Source organism: Triticum urartu, chromosome 3A (assembly GCF_056163025.1).
Source record: "Triticum urartu cultivar PI428250 chromosome 3A, HENAU_Tu73, whole genome shotgun sequence".
Classification (NCBI taxonomy): domain Eukaryota; kingdom Viridiplantae; phylum Streptophyta; class Magnoliopsida; order Poales; family Poaceae; genus Triticum; species Triticum urartu.
The window spans coordinates 98,447,600-98,464,168 of NC_141875.1; the positions used below are offsets into that span (position 1 = coordinate 98,447,600).

Consider the following 16,569-nt stretch of genomic DNA (forward strand, 5'->3'; position numbering starts at 1 on the left):
TGCCCTCCAATACATAGTCCTATCAACATACAGCTAACCCTAGAGCGTGATCCACGCGCGCGGTCATATGATGGGCACCAAAGGACAGCAACATAACCACAAGCAAATTAAATCAATCATAGCAATTCATCAACCACCTAATAGGACAACGAAAATCTACTCAGACATCATAGGATGGCAACACATCATTGGATAATAATATGAAGCATAAAGCACCATGTTCAAGTAGAGGGTACAACGGGTTGCGGGAGAGTGGACCGCTGTAGATAGAGGGGGGAAGGTGATGGAGATGTTGGTGAAGATGGCGGAGGTGTTGGTGTAGATCGTGGTGATGATGATGATGGCCACGGCAGTGTTCCGGCGCCATCGGAAGAGAAGGGGAGAGGGGCCCCCTTCGTCTTCTTCTTCCTTGACCTCCTCCCTAGATGGGAGAAGGGTTTCTCCTCTGGTCCTTGGGCTCCATGGCATGGGAGGGGCGAGAGCCCCTCCGAGATTGGATCTGTCTCTCTGTCTTTGTTTCTGCGTTCTGTTCTGCTGCCCTTTCACCGTTTCGTATATATATGGAGATCCGTAACTCCGATTGGATCGAAACCTTCATCGTGATTTTTTTCCAAAAATTATGTCAGAACCCCGATTCCAAGTCACATCGATCTAGCCGGTAACACCTCATATCACTTTGCGGCCTCACGCACGGTACCCCACGGGTGTCGCCTTACCATGGCCCGGGACCGTTTGCGCCTTTTGGCTCACGTATATGATAGTGTCGCTAGCATCCATATGACAGAGAACCCGGGCCGACAAGGCTAGTCGTGAACCCAAAGCGGCACAGACTTGTGGAGACAGGCATACATGAATCACATCGAGCATGTCGGTCATCAGCGAGTGATTCCGGGCTGTAGCACTGGGCTAACAGGACTCCGGGGAACCCGGGCTGTAGCAGGCTAGCAGGACTCCGGAAATCACCGCGTGACATTTCCCCGAAGAGACAGACATAGGAACGAAGTGAAACACATGCCGGCCAGTCAAGTGTCCTGAACAGTAGTGCTGGGCTAGCAGGACTCCGGTGAACCCGGCTGTAGCGGACTACTATGGCTCGAGGAGCACTAGACTACATTTCCCCATAAGAAAGACTACCAAGGATAAACAACTAGATTGTCGGATCCCACTCATACCAAGCATTTCAATCATACACACAATATGCCCGATATGAGTACATACAACATGGCATCACAACAAAACTCTACAATTCAAGTACTTTATTTAAAGGCTCCAGGGAGCCATACATAGCATGTTCATACAGATAGGGGTCACATGACCCGACACTCAAGTCATACAAACACACAAGCACATGCGGAAGCAGCTAGTCTGAGTACAGACTCTAGAAAGAAAGAAGGCTTCTCGAAGCCTGTCTATCTACATAGGGCCCTCCATGGCCGGGATCACCACCTGGGTGGCTAGTCACTCGTCGACGTCAAGGTCTACATAAAACCCATCGGAGGGGGCGGTGTTGTCGTCTGAAAACAGTAATTAAGCAAACATGAGTACAAAGGTACTCAGCAAGTCTTACATCAGAACCTACTAAACATGCTTATTCTCAAGAAGGTGGTGGGGTTAATGCAGCAAGCCAGCTTTGACTCTTGGCTAAGCTATCCTACGGAACTTCACCAGTAAAATAGTTTTCGCACACGAGTCCACTACTCACCAACACAATACACCACCGTGGATCCTCCCTCGTCATCCTACGAGAGGGCCATCCTTGATACTCACACTTATCTTGAGTCTTTTAGTAGTATCCATTAACTTGTCTATGAACTGTATAGGCAACCAAGTTGTCCTTTACCGCGGACGTGGCTATTCGAATAGTTTTATACCCTGCAGGGGTGTACTTCGTCATACACGCTTTCACCACTTACCGCCGTTTACACGACATGTACTCGGCAACCATCAAGCGGAAGCCCAACGAGGGTGTCGGCCACGGCCTACCTAAACACTTAAGCCTCTAGTCCAGGTTTATCGCCTATCCAGGTTCCATCCACAGGGAGTCCAGCCGAGGTTTCCACATACGGCCCCGAACGATGTGAACAGGGTTCCCGAGACACCAAACGGGTGACTCGGTACACCGTGCCACGGTGTATCTACCGTAACATAGCCCACCCCGAGGGTCAGCGCTACGCACGACCGCCAACACATAACCTACAAGCACCAGAAACTATTTGCAACTCCTGGACAGAGTACTAGGGTGGTTAAGAAGCCGAGAGGGTCAATTAAGGATCCCAATGCATGGTAGTAGCTGAATCTTAAATCACACATACAGATCTCAGTTCTTAGGGACGGCCTCAATGAAACAACCCACCATGTACTCCTACATGGCCTCTCATCGATACCTTTACCAAAACATGTTCCACGCATCCCTCACATTACCGACATAAGCATTTCACTCTAGCCCATCACCCAGATGAACCAGACCTGACACAACTCTAAGCATAGCAGGCATAGCAAGGTAGGAATCACATACATGGCTCAATCAACTCCTACACATGCTAGTGGGTTTCATCTAGTTACTGTGGCAATGAAAGGTCATGCAGAGGATAAGGGTTCAACTACCGTAGCACACAGCAGTTTGAATCGCGTTGTCTTAATGCAGTACACAAGAGCAGAAGCGAGAACATGGGTTTGTATCGGAATGATCAATGGTTGCTTGCCTAATGGAGTGGTAGCGAGATACTGCCCTTCAGTTGGATACTCGTGAATATCCTCGGAGGCAGAACCTACCACGGAGAACACATCGGAACACAATCAACACATGACGATATGCAACAATATGATGCATGCTATGACATGGCAATATGATTGTGTCTTGGCCTAATGCAAGTTATATTAGAAAGGAATGAACTCATTTGAATCAAAGATTCAAATATTAGCTCATTAAACATGGCCTTAATAGTGCATTTCCTTATTCTGCTTAAACAGCAAGGTGAACTTGTTTTGTCATGCATGAAACCATTACAGATGGATAGATTGAATTTTTCTGATAATTTTTCATATATAAATTATTTCATTTGGAGTTACGGTTGAATTTCTATGATTTTTAGAAGTTTTAAACATTTTCTGGAATTTCCTGTATAAAAATAAATCCAGAAAATCAATTACTGCGTCAGCAATGCGCCAGCGTGACGTCAGCAGGTCAAAGGCGCCAGCCCAGGTCAAACCTGACTGGTGGGCCCCTGCTGTCAGCCTCTCAGTGCACTAACTACGTTTAGTTAGCCTAATTACTAGGCAGGGCCCACTAGTCAGTGACTATACTAATTAAACTAACTAATTTTTAGTTAGAAACTAATCTGGATAATTAGCAGAGGGGGGCCCACTTGTCATTGACTCAGGGGAGTCAACTGGGCCCACCCAATCCACGTCAGTGGTCAAATCCGGCGGTCAACAGGGCTAATCCCGCCGGCTTTGAGTCGCCGGCGAGGCTGAGACGGCGGAGGGCTTCGGAAAATGCCCTCAGGCGACCAAATCGACGGCGGAGACTATCTACGGATAGCTGGGAATGAGCCACAGCGTTTGGTGGTGGTAGTTGGGCTCGGGGTGGCCGGAAACGTCGCCGGCGACGAGCTTGGCGGTCGCCGGAGTCGGGTGAGGACGGTTTCGGGGCTATGGTGCACGGGAGGAAGAACTGGTGGTGGCTAGGGGTTCCTGGTGCTGCACTGAGCATGGTGAGGCGCTCGGACGCGTGCTTGCACGGCCGTAGCCAGGACGGCGACATGGCCGGCGGTGAGAAGCTCTCGGGTGCGGTGGAAACGGCGGCTACAGGGGCCAAAAGAGCATGGGGGCTAGGGGGAAAGGAAGAGGAGCTCACGGCGGAGTCTGAGAGGGGGTCAGCGAGCTCGGGGAGGTCCTGGCGGCGGCGAATCGACCGGAGATGGCTCGGGTGCCCGAGGTTGAAGACGAGGGCGAAGGCGGCGAAGCAGGGCTTCCGGCGAAGCATGGCTCGGTGGGGAGGACGAGGGAGTCGTGGCAGAGCTAATGGGCTCGTCGGAGGGGCGAGGGAGTGGCTGTAGTGGCAACTACGGCGATCGGCAGCGAGGGACGTGCTCGGCCGTCGCGGGGGAGAGTGAGAGAGACGAGGGGGAGAGTGCGAGAGGATGAGAGGGAGACGTGGGGGTCGGGAGGTGGCCGGCGCGGGCCGGCGCGCGGCGAGCACGCGCCCTCAGCGGGCGGAGCGAGGGCCGGCGCGCTGCCGACGCCCGGCTCCTCCTGCGCGAGGAGGATCGACGACTGGTAGCGCCAGCAGGCCTGGGCTGAGCCAGGTGGCTGGTCCAGGACAGGTAAGGCCCAGGTGGGCTTCTTTCTCCTCTTTTTTTTGATTTAGTTTCTGTTTTCTATTAAACTGCAACTGTTTAGCTTTATTTAAAATACTAAAAGATTTCCAAAAATCCTGAAAATAAATGTGGCCTCTGTTTAGATTATTTCCAACAGGAAAGATTTAGTCCCAGAATTATTTGAGCATTTAGATTATTTTATAGCATTTAAATGCCCAAATTCAAATACTTATGATTTAATTCAATGACCTTCTGTTGACCTAGAAAATTGTGCACCAATTTTGCCAAAGGTTCTAACCTAAGACAAAGAGGGTGAACTTTTTAGAAGGGCATTTCAGGTTCATTGAAAATATTTTTAGTAAACCCTAGTTGTTTCCAGGGGGGTGTTGGGGGTTCTGTCTTCCCCAATTCAAATTTAAGAAGAATTTAAACATGATGCACATTCTAATGCTTGGACTAGCTAGGGTGTGACAACTCACCCCCACTCAAAAGAATCTCGTCCCGAGATTAAGGATCCTCTGGAAATAAGGTGGGGTACTCAAGTCGAAGACAATCCTCCCTTTCCCAAGTGGCTTCTTCCTCGGAATGGTGTGACCATTGAACCTTGAGAAACTTGATATTACGACGTCGAGTGGTACACTCGGCTTGACCAAGGATACGAACGGGATATTCTCGATAAGAGAGGTTATCTTGTAGATCAAGCATTTCGTGGTCCACTCCACGGATAGGATCCGCGAAGCAACGCCTGAGTTGTGAAACATGGAAGACATCATGAACTCTGGAAAGATGCGGAGGTAGATTCAATTGGTAGGCAACTTCTCCTCGTTTGGCAAGAATGCGAAAGGGTCCAATGTAACGAGGAGCCAATTTGCCTTTGATACCAAAACGATGGGTTCCCTTTAACGGAGTAACCCGAAGGTAAGCCTTCTCGTCGACTTCATAAGTCATAGGCTTATGTTTACGATCATATTGACTCTTTTGACGAGATTGGGCAGTTTTCAATTTCTCACGAATAATGCGACCCTGCTCTTCTGCTTCCTGAATCATATCCGGGCCAAAGAGTTGTCTTTCCCCGGTTTCTGACCAGTTAAGAGGCGTTCGACATTTTCGTCCATAAAGAACTTCGAAAGGAGCTTTGTCTAAGCTGGCTTGATAACTATTGTTATAAGCAAACTCCGGAAATGGAAGGCATTTCTCCCAACTCATTCCGAACGAGATGACAGAAGCTCGGAGCATATCTTCCAGAATTTGATTGACTCGTTCCACTTGACCACTTGATTGAGGATGGAAGGCGGTGCTAAAGGAGAGACGAGTTCCCATAGCATTTTGGAAACTTTCCCAAAATCAAGAGGTGAAGAGACACCCACAGTCTGAATTAATTTCCAATGGAACACCATGAAGAGACACTATTCGGGAGATGTATAAATCGGCTAGCTGGCTAGCGGCGATACTCTCACGAACAGGTAGAAAGTGGGCTACTTTGGAAAGTTGGTCGATCACGACGAAGATGGCATTATTCCCTCTCTTGGTCCTGAGAAACCCAGTGATGAAATCCATACTGATTTTATCCCATTTCCATTCGGGAATAGCCAAAGGTTGAAGAGTGCCAGCAGGCCGTTGATGCTCTTCTTTAACACGACGACATACGTCGCAATTAGCAATGTATTGAGCGATTTCTCTCTTCATCCTAGTCCACCAAAACCTCTGGCATAGGTCTTGATACATTTTAGTACTACCGGGATGAATGGTGAGAGGGGATTCATGAGCTTCCTTAAGGATCAACTGACGCAGATGTTGTTTCTTGGGAACCACCAAACGGTTCTCGAAGAAAACAGCACCTCGCTCATCCATGGAGAAACATTTAGCAACTCCGCTAGCGATGTTTTCCTTAATCTGGGATATGCCCTTATCATACCGCTGGGCGGTTATGATTTGATCCGTAAGGGTAGGTTTCGCCACCAGGGTGGATAGGAATCCTTGAGGAACAATGCGAAGATTTAGCTTACGAAATTCCTCATGGAGAAGTGGTTGACTTTGTTGTAACATTAGGTTGTTACAATAGGACTTACAGCTTAGCGCATCAGCCATGACATTCGCTTTGCCCGGGGTGTAAGTTATTCCTAAGTCGTAGTCCGAGATCAACTCGACCCAACGTCTTTTCCTAAGATTCAAATCTGGTTGAGTGAAGATATATTTCAAACTTTGGTGGTCGGTGAAGATCTCGCAACGATTACCGAGAAGGTAATGTCGCCAAGTTTTAAGTGCATGGACTACAGCTGCAAGCTCTAGATCATGTGTAGGATAATTTTCCTCATGTGGGTGTAATTGCCGTGAAGCATAGGCAATTACCTGACGATCTTGCATGAGTATGCAACCTAGTCCTTGTCACGAGGCGTTGCAATAGATAATAAAGTCCTTGGAGAAGTCTGGTGGTACCAGTACGGGGGCAGATGTCAGGCGTCTTTTCAGTTCTCGAAAACTGACCTCGCACTGTGGAGTCCACTCGAACTTTTTATCTTTCTTGAGGAGTTCAGTTAGAGGTTTAGCAACCTTGGAGAAATTTTCGACGAAGCGGCGGCAATAGCTCGCTAAGCCAAGGAAGCTCCAAACTTGCTTGACCGTCTCAGGTGGAGTCCAATCAAGGACGGCTTGAACTCGCTCGGGATTGACAGCAATACCCTTGCCAGAGATTACATGGCCTAGATAGGTCACTTCTGGCAACCAAAATTCACACTTGGAGAATTTGGCATAAAGGTGATGCTCTCGAAGTTTCATCAATACCAGCCTTAGATGTTCGGCATGTTCCTCTTCATTCTTGGAGTAGATGAGTATGTCATCGAGGTATACTACGACGAATTTATCCAAGTACTCCATGAAGACTGAGTTCATTAACCGACAGAAGGTAGCCGGGGCATTGGTTAAACCGAAGGACATGACGGTGTACTCGTATTGGCCATAACGAGTAACAAAGGCCGTTTTGGGAATGTCCCCGTTTCTGATTTTGATTTGATGGTAACCCAACCTCAAATCCATCTTGGAGAAGACTGAGGATCCTGCGAGCTGATCATACAGATCGTTAATCCTGGGAAGCGGGTATTTGTTCTTGATGGTGACCAAATTGACAGGTCGGTAATCCACAACCATTCGATCCGTTCCATCCTTCTTCTTAACGAAGAGGACGGGGCAAGCCCAAGGAGAGGAACTAGGACGGATGAAACCCTTTTTCAAGGACTCATCGAGTTGATTCTTAAGCTCGGCTAGTTCTAAGGGTGCCATCTTGTAGGGTCTTCTAGAAATTGGAATGGTTCCTGGAACAAGGTCTATCACAAACTCAACATCCCTGTCAGGTGGAACACCTGGCAGTTCTTCTGGAAAGACATCTAGACAATCTCGGACTACCGGAACATCCTCAAGGTCTGGAAGGGGGTTGGCGTTTAGGGAGTAAAGTTGGCTCTTGGCCACTCGAGTTAAGACATTAACTGTCTTGCCCGAGGGGTGAGTAAGTTGAACGGTTCTAGTGGCACAATCGATCCTAGCATAATGAGCTGACATCCAGTCCATACCCAAGATGATATTTATGTCGGAGGACTTGAGAGCTATTAAGGATGCAAGGAAGACAAGTCTATCGACAAGAATTTCGTTCCCATGGCTTACTCTAGAAGTTTGCCATTTGGAACCCGGAGTTTGAATTACCATGGAAGTGGGCATGTCGCAGAATGTCGTGTTATGCAATCGAGCATAGTTCTCGGATATGAATGAATGAGATGCTCCAGTATCGAAAAGAATAGATGCTGGATGGCAGTTAACAAGGAGCGTACCAAGGACGACATTAGGATCCTCATGAGCCTCCTCGGCTGAAACATAGTTGACATGGCCACGTGCAGTGGTGGCCGGATTGGCGTAGAAAGTCTTCCCCGCTGGCTTACCACGGCCAACGGACTTTCCAGTTGTTGTTCTGGGGACACTCTCGGCTATAGTGACCCGGCTCTCCACACTTGAAGCATGTCACCACATTGGGGCATGGAGCAGCATTAGCAGCGGGGCCACCATAGGGCTTGGGCGGTGCAAATTGTTGGTTGGGACGAGGCGCCTCAAAGGATGGCCTCAGGATGAACCTGGGTGGCAGTGCCGTGCTCGGAATCCACACCCGGCGCTTCTGAGTTCCAGAGCCGGATGAAGAGCCAAAATCACGGGAGTGCTTGCGTGAAGCGTCATAATCAGTCTGGCCCGTCTCAGCACTGATGGCTTTATTGACCAACTTCTGAAAAGATGTGCACTCGTGCAGACGGAGATCGCGGCGAAGCTCAGGGCTAAGTCCCTTGCGGAACCTTGCTTGCTTCTTAGCGTCAGTAGATACCTCTTCGGGAGCATAGCGTGCTAGATTTCCAAATTCACGACTGTAAGCATCCACGGACAGTCTTCCTTGGGTGAGGTTGCAGAACTCCTCCCTCTTGCGATCCATGAGACCTTCTGGAATGTGATGCTCACGGAAAGCTTCACTGAATTCAGCCCAAGTAGTGATTTAGCCGACCGGGCGCATAGCTTCGAAGTTTTCCCACCAAAGGCTAGCAGGGCCTTCGAGGTGATAGGCAGCATAAGTAACCTTGTCGGCTTCGGCTACGTTGGCAGAACGTAGCTTGTGGGTGATGCTGCGAAGCCAGTCATCCGCGTCGAGGGGCTCGACGGAATGGTTGAACTTTGGTGGGTACAGCTTGATAAAGTCATTGATTGACACCAAGTCATTTCGCGGGTGGCGTGCGGTATTCTGCTCAATCCGCTCCAGCAGGCGGTTAGTCTCACGCTTGTTTCTTTCCGCCTCTAGCATCACTTCGGCCAGAGAAGGCGGGTGAGGCAGATTCTCACCTCTAGCTGCATTGGCTTCCCCCTGCTCCGGGGCAGCAGGGTTGCTGCGGGTGTTGACCATCATAAGAGAAAACAAGACAACGGTTTAGACAAGGATGGCTCAAACTTAGCAAGGAAGTGCAGAATGTAATGGATAACACAGAATGCCGAGATGTTCATCCGTATGTCATGGTAATATAAAACTGCCATATATATACCAACGGTCATACACATCATACATAGTTCAGTACAAGCCCAGGCTACAGTACAACTATGATGAAAGACATTACATCTCATCGGAGGCATTCCAAGCTCCTATACATTATTTGTCTACACCTCCGGAATTGACTACACACTAATTCGTATTCCACAAATCACGCAGGACAGCGGAGATACAACTACTACAGTACTAGTGGTACTACTACTAACTCAGACAGCTCCGTAGTAGTTCTCATAGAAGTCACCTCCGTAGCCTGGAAGTTCAACATGACCATCCGGGAACAGACAGTCTTGAGGAGCCTGTGGACCAAAGGGGCTACGATGAGGTCTTGGACCAACGAACGGTGGCCTGCGGGGACCACGGGGTGGGGTGATGCCTCCCACATCGCGCCAATCCACCATGTCTGGCAGAGCTGATCTCACAGGATACAGATCCCTTGTATCCATACATCCATCTTGCACCGCAGATGCAAACCGAGTCGATGTGGCCCAATGATCAGCACGGGTATTGAAAAGCTCCAGCCTCAAGGCCCGATTCTCTCGGTCCTTATCTTCGAGCAACTCGGCAGTGGTACAAGTTAATGAGTCCTCCTGAGTGGAGTCAGCATAGATAGCCTGAAGATACCCTTGCGCTCCCGGAAGTGAAGCTGGCATGTAACGGAAGTCGGTGTTCCATAGCAGGCCTGTCCGGACTCGCAAAATGGTCATCATGGAATAGGCAGCATCCTGCACAGCCATCTCAACAGTAACCCCGAGTCCATAGGAATAGTGAAGGGGCTCGGTAGACCCAGGATAAGAAGGAAATATCCTGACGGTGCAGAGATATTGGCTTTGATTAAAATCGCGGAACTGCTCTTCGACGGTGTATTCGGGATACCAACGGTAGCCCGTCTCGATCATTACCTGGACTAGCATAGCAGTATGACCGGGCACGTCGAGGCACCGGGTCAGGCGAACCACTTGGCTTTGAACATGGTTGGCCATCTGAAAGCACAACCACAATGTAAAGACATCAGAATTTCTAGGGAAAATCGGACAGCATAACAGCTGTAAATGCTCAGAAAAAGATTTGAGACATCCACAACAGTTCGGAATACCACTCAACAACATCATATCAAGGTTCTGATTCAATTAGCAACATACTAAGAATAGTAGAAACTGAACTTGGACTTGTAACAACAATCCTATAAGCTACTACGGGTTAGTAACACGTGAACCTGATAGAGGAAGAGAGCCTAGTCCTTAACCCACGTTGAATGAGAAGAGAATGACTCAGATCAGAGACATAGGGTAAAGGAGTAAAAGAACCTTACGTTCCCTCACACAATCAATTCCCCTACATATAAATAAGCATTTCTAGACTCGACATCGACCAGTTTGGCTCAACGAACCTACAGGCAGTCCGGCTCTGATACCAACGCTGTTAGGACCCCGATTCCAAGTCACATCGATCTAGCCGGTAACACCTCATATCACTTTGCGGCCTCACGCACGGTACCCCACGGGTGTCGCCTTACCATGGCCCGGGACCGTTTGCGCCTTTTGGCTCACGTATATGATAGTGTCGCTAGCATCCATATGACAGAGAACCCGGGCCGACATGGCTAGTCGTGAACCCAAAGGAGCACAGACTTATGGAGACAGGCATACATGAATCACATCGAGCATGTCGGTCATCAGCGAGTGATTCCGGGCTATAGCACTGGGCTAACAGGACTCCGGGGAACCCGGGCTGTAGCAGGCTAGGCAGGACTCCGGAAATCACCGCATGACATTTCCCCGAAGGGACAGACATAGGAACGAAGTGAAACACATGCCGGCCAGTCAAGTGTCCTGAACAGTAGTGCTGGGCTAGCAGGACTCCGGTGAACCCGGCTGTAGCGGACTACTATGGCTCGAGGAGCACTAGACTACATTTCCCCATAAGAAAGACTGCCAAGGATAAACAACTAGATTGTCGGATCCCACTCATACCAAGCATTTCAATCATACACACAATATGCCCGATATGAGTACATACAACATGGCATCACAACAAAACTCTACAATTCAAGTACTTTATTTAAAGGCTCCAGGGAGCCATACATAGCATGTTCATATAGATAGGGGTCACATGACCCGACACTCAAGTCATACAAACACACAAGCACATGCGGAAGCAGCTAGTCTGAGTACAGACTCTAGAAAGAAAGAAGGCTTCTCGAAGCCTGTCTATCTACACAGGGCCCTCCATGGCCAGGATCACCACCTGGGTGGCTAGTCACTCGTCGACGTCAAGGTCTACATAAAACCCATCGGAGGGGGCGGTGTTGTCGTCTGAAAACAGTAATTAAGCAAACATGAGTACAAAGGTACTCAGCAAGTCTTACATCAGAACCTACTAAACATGCTTATTCTCAAGAAGGTGGTGGGGTTAATGCAGCAAGCCAGCTTTGACTCTTGGCTAAGCTATCCTACGGAACTTCACCAGTAAAATAGTTTTCGCACACGAGTCCACTACTCACCAACACAATACACCACCGTGGATCCTCCCTCGTCATCCTACGAGAGGGCCATCCTTGATACTCACACTTATCTTGAGTCTTTTAGTAGTATCCATTAACTTGGCTATGAACTGTATAGGCAACCAAGTAGTCCTTTACCACGGACGCGGCTATTCGAATAGTTTTATACCCTGCAGGGGTGTACTTCGTCATACACGCTTTCACCACTTACCGCCGTTTACACGACATGTACTCGGCAACCTTCAAGCGGAAGCCCAACGAGGGTGTCGGCCACGGCCTACCTAAACACTTAAGCCTCTAGTCCAGGTTTATCGCCTATCCAGGTTCCATCCATAGGGAGTCCAGCCGAGGTTTCCACATACGGCCCCGAACGATGTGAACAGGGTTCTCGAGACACCAAACAGGTGACTCGGTACACCGTGCCACGGTGTATCTACCGTAACATAGCCCACCCCGAGGGTCAGCGCTACGCACGACCGCCAACACATAACCTACAAGCACCAGAAACTATTTGCAACTCCTGGACTGAGTACTAGGGTGGTTAAGAAGCCAAGAGGGTCAATTAAGGATCCCAATGCATGGTAGTAGCTGAATCTTAAATCACACATACAGATCTCAGTTCTTAGGGACGGCCTCAATGAAACAACCCACCATGTACGAATGGCAAGTGTACGTGGTTATACATAGGGGTAACGATGATAGGGAATTGCAAAAGCAACGGGCACCAAGTCTCGAGGGAACATCGGAGAGTAACTTCGAAATCTTCTGGTGCAGCAGGCGATCATCTGGACGGAAGGGGCTCTCCGGGAGAAAGTGGTGACGAGAACCTAGAGTTATAATTTGTAAGATCATTTAACCCGAATAGAAGAGAGAGCAGAATCCCAGAGTATAGACGAGGAATAAAAGATCCTAATACCACCCAATGGCGACGTGGGCCCATGGGCCGCACAGCCAAGTTAGTAAAACAATTTCCATTGACTAGACTTAAGTTCGGCCAAGGAGTGTGGAAGGGGGATTCCTACAGGCAGTCGGCTCTGATACCAACTTGTGACGCCCCCGATTCGATCGTACACTAATCATACACGCAAACATGTACGATCAAGATCGGGGACTCACGGGAAGATATCACAACACAACTCTACAAATAAAATAAGTCATACAAGCATCATATTACAAGCCAGGGGCCTCGAGGGCTCGAATACAAGAGCTCGATCATAGACGAGTCAGCGGAAGCAACAATATCTGAGTACAGACATAAGTTAAACAAGTCTGCCTTAAGAAGGCTAGCACAAACTGGGATACAGATCGATAGAGGCGCAGGCCTCCTGCCTGGGATCCTCCTAACTACTCCTGGTCGTCGTCAGCGGGCTGCACGTAGTAGTAGGCACCTCCGGTGTAGTAGGAGTCGTCGTCGACGGTGGCGTCTGGCTCCTGGACTCCAGCATCTGGTTGCAACAACCAGGTAGAAGGGAAAGGGGGAAAAGAAGGAGAAAGCAACCGTGAGTACTCATCCAAAGTACTCGCAAGCAAGGAGCTACACTACATATGCATGGGTATATGTGTAAAGGCCATATCGGTGGATTGAACTGCAGAATGCTAGAATAAGAGGGGATAGCTAATCCTGTCGAAGACTATGCTTCTGGCAGCCTCCGTCTTGCAGCATGTAGAAGAGAGTAGACTGAAGTCCTCCAAGTAGCATCGCATAGCATGACCCTAACCGATGATCCTCCCCTCATCGCCCTGTGAGAGAGCGACCACCGGTAGTATCTGGCACTTGGAAGGGTGTGTTTTATTAAGTATCCGGTTCTAGTTGTCATAAGGTCAAGGTACAACTCCAAGTCGTCCTGTTACCGAAGATCACGGCTATTCGAATAGATTAACTTCCCCGCAGGGGTGCACCACATATCCCAACACGCTTGATCCCATTTGGCCGGACACACTTTCCTGGGTCATGCCCGGCCTCGAAAGATCAACACGTCGCAGCCCTACCTAGGCACAACAGAGAGGTCAGCACACCGGTCTAAATCCTATGGCGCAGGGGTCTGGGCTCATCGCCCATCACACACCTACACGTTGCGTACGCGGCCGGAAGCAGAACTGGCCCCCTTAATACAAGAGCAGGCTTATGGTCCAATCCGGCGCGCGCCACTCAGTCGCTGACGTCACAAAGGCTTCGGTTGATACCACGACATCGAGTGCCCATAACTGTCCCCGCGTAGATGGTTAGTGCGTATAGGCCAGTAGCTAGACTCAGATCAAATACCAAGATCTCGTTAAACGTGTTAAGTATCCACGAACACCGACTAGGGCCAGGCCCACCTCTCTCCTAGGTGGTCTTAACCTGCCCTGTCACTCCGCCACAAAGTAACAGTCGGGGGCCATCGGGAACCCAGGCCCACCTCTACCGGGATGGAGCCACCTGCCCCTTCAGCCCCCAACTCCGAACAGTATCACCGGTAATGTAACAGTGTAAAGTATATAGTAGATGCCCGTGATCACCTCCCGAAGTGACCACGGCCCAGTAGTATAGCATGGCAGACGGACAAGAGTGTAGGCCCACTGATGGAACACTAGCATCCTATACTAAGCAGTAGGGTAGCAGGTAAAGGTAACAACAGTAGTAGCAAGGGCAGGCTATGCAGCAGTATAGGATTAACTGAAAGCAGTAACATGCTACACTACTCTAATGCAGGCAGTATAGAGAAGAATAGGTGATATCTGGTGATCAAGGGGGGGCTTGCCTGGTTGCTTTGGCAAGAAGAAGGGGTCGTCGTCGATGTAGTCGATCACAGGGGTATCGACAACGGCCTCGGAGCTTACCGGAAAGAAGTAACGGAGGGGCAACACAATAAATAACAGAGCAATCAAATGCAACACAAAGCAAGACGCGGCAATATGTTGTGCTAGGAGTGACCAAGCGCAGGGACAGGTGATACCGGCGAACGGGGAAAACATCCGGGAAAGTATTCCCGATGTTCCGCGTTTCCGGACAGACGGACCGGTGGGGGAAAGTTGCGTGTTTGCTATACTAGGGATGTGTGACGGACGAAGGGGTTGTGTATTCAGATTCGTCTCGTTGTTCTGAGCAACTTTCGTGTACAAAATATTTCCATCCGAGATACGGTTTATTTTATATGATTTTTCAAAGTTTATAGTATTTTTTATGATTTTCTGGAATATTTTTATTTAATCTAATCCGAATTTGACCAAGTCAATTTGACTAGTCAAAAGGGAGGATGTGGCCCACATGTCATTGACACATAATTTAATTGATGGATAAACTAAAATGGAGGGGTTAAATTAACACAGGGGGCCACATGTCATAGGCTAGCAATTATCCAAAGTACTAATTAGTCTAACTACTCATTAGCTACTAACCTAAATAGGGCCGGTCACATCCAGAGACGCAGCCGGCCACACTCACACTGCACACACACACACATCACACAAGCACACAGGGCCGGCCAGAGGCACACAGCCGGCCACACACGGCGCACACACACAATGCTAGGGAGTAACTCTATTCCTTTTAACACAAGATAGCATTTTGTGATTTTTGTAGGATTTAATCCACGCATCAAAAGTATTTGGTCCAGTGGGATAAAATGGAGTTTGTCATGTATACTTTCTACTTATATTATTTTCACTCATGTTTACAACTGTTTAACCACAGTTTAGGGGCTGCCCAGGGGGTTACTCGATGTAATATTCGCAAAGGTAGCTAGCAGCTACAGTAGCTATCATCAGTTAGCAGTAGACAAGTAGCAAGCGGCAGCAGCATTGGGCAACCAGAAGCAGTAGTCACCGGTAGTATCAGGCACGCACGACGGCGCGTGCGCAAGCGCAAGGCACGACCAGCAAGGGGAGCAGCGAGAAGCGCCGGGCGCCGGCGTCGCCCACGCGGGCAGCGTAGTGGCAGCAGGGCAGAGCAACTACAGCAGGCAGAGCAAGGGCCGCGGGTGTCGCGACAACTACAGCAGCAGTAGAGCAGGTCATAGCGGGAGGCACCGGCCGGCGGAGCAGCGCACGAGCGGTGCTAGCAGGGGGCGGCCGCGGTTGCAGTCGTCTAGCAGTGGCGCGGCGATAGCAGAAGTAGCAGCGCCAAGGCAGCAGTAGTAGCTCAGATATGTACGTGTAAGCCCGAGATCGGGCACGACGATGAAGGTGACCTACGGCATCCAAATCAAAGGAAAAAAAGGGGGTCCGAGGGAGGAGCTCATCGAGGAGGCGCACGAAGGCCCGGTGAGTGACTAGAAGCAGTAGTTTGCTACGTAGGCGGCGAACCCATGGCGACGGCGGCGACGGTCTCCTCCAGATCGAGAAGATGGGCGAGAGGGGGGAGAAGTGGGAGAGGCAGGGGCAGTGGGTGGCTAGGGTTTACCGAGGGAGGGGCGCCGAGATGCTCTTTTACAGCACGCTAGGCCGATGGATGGGCGCCTCGTGTCCACGGCGCAGCCATGGCGGTAGGGGATGGGCGCCACGCCTTGATCGATGAACAGGGGGAGGGGACCGGGTGTTTTTGGGTTGGGCCTGCACTGTTGCCAGCAGGCCCAAGTGTGCATAGTGTAGGCTTTCTAGTTTTGCTCCTTTCTGTTTTTCTTTCTATTAGTTTCTTTTTTTAATTAAGTTTCCTTTCATTTATTTATTATTAGCTTTGTAAAATATAAACCTAGCCCAAAAATTAG

General features: G+C 49.5%; 1 pseudogene; it reads right to left on the minus strand.

The window, feature by feature from the left end:
• LOC147978744 (uncharacterized) overlaps positions 1 to 15,880 on the minus strand; it is an 88,592-nt pseudogene extending 72,712 nt beyond the window's left edge.
• Between the last annotated feature and the right edge of the window lie 689 nt (positions 15,881 to 16,569).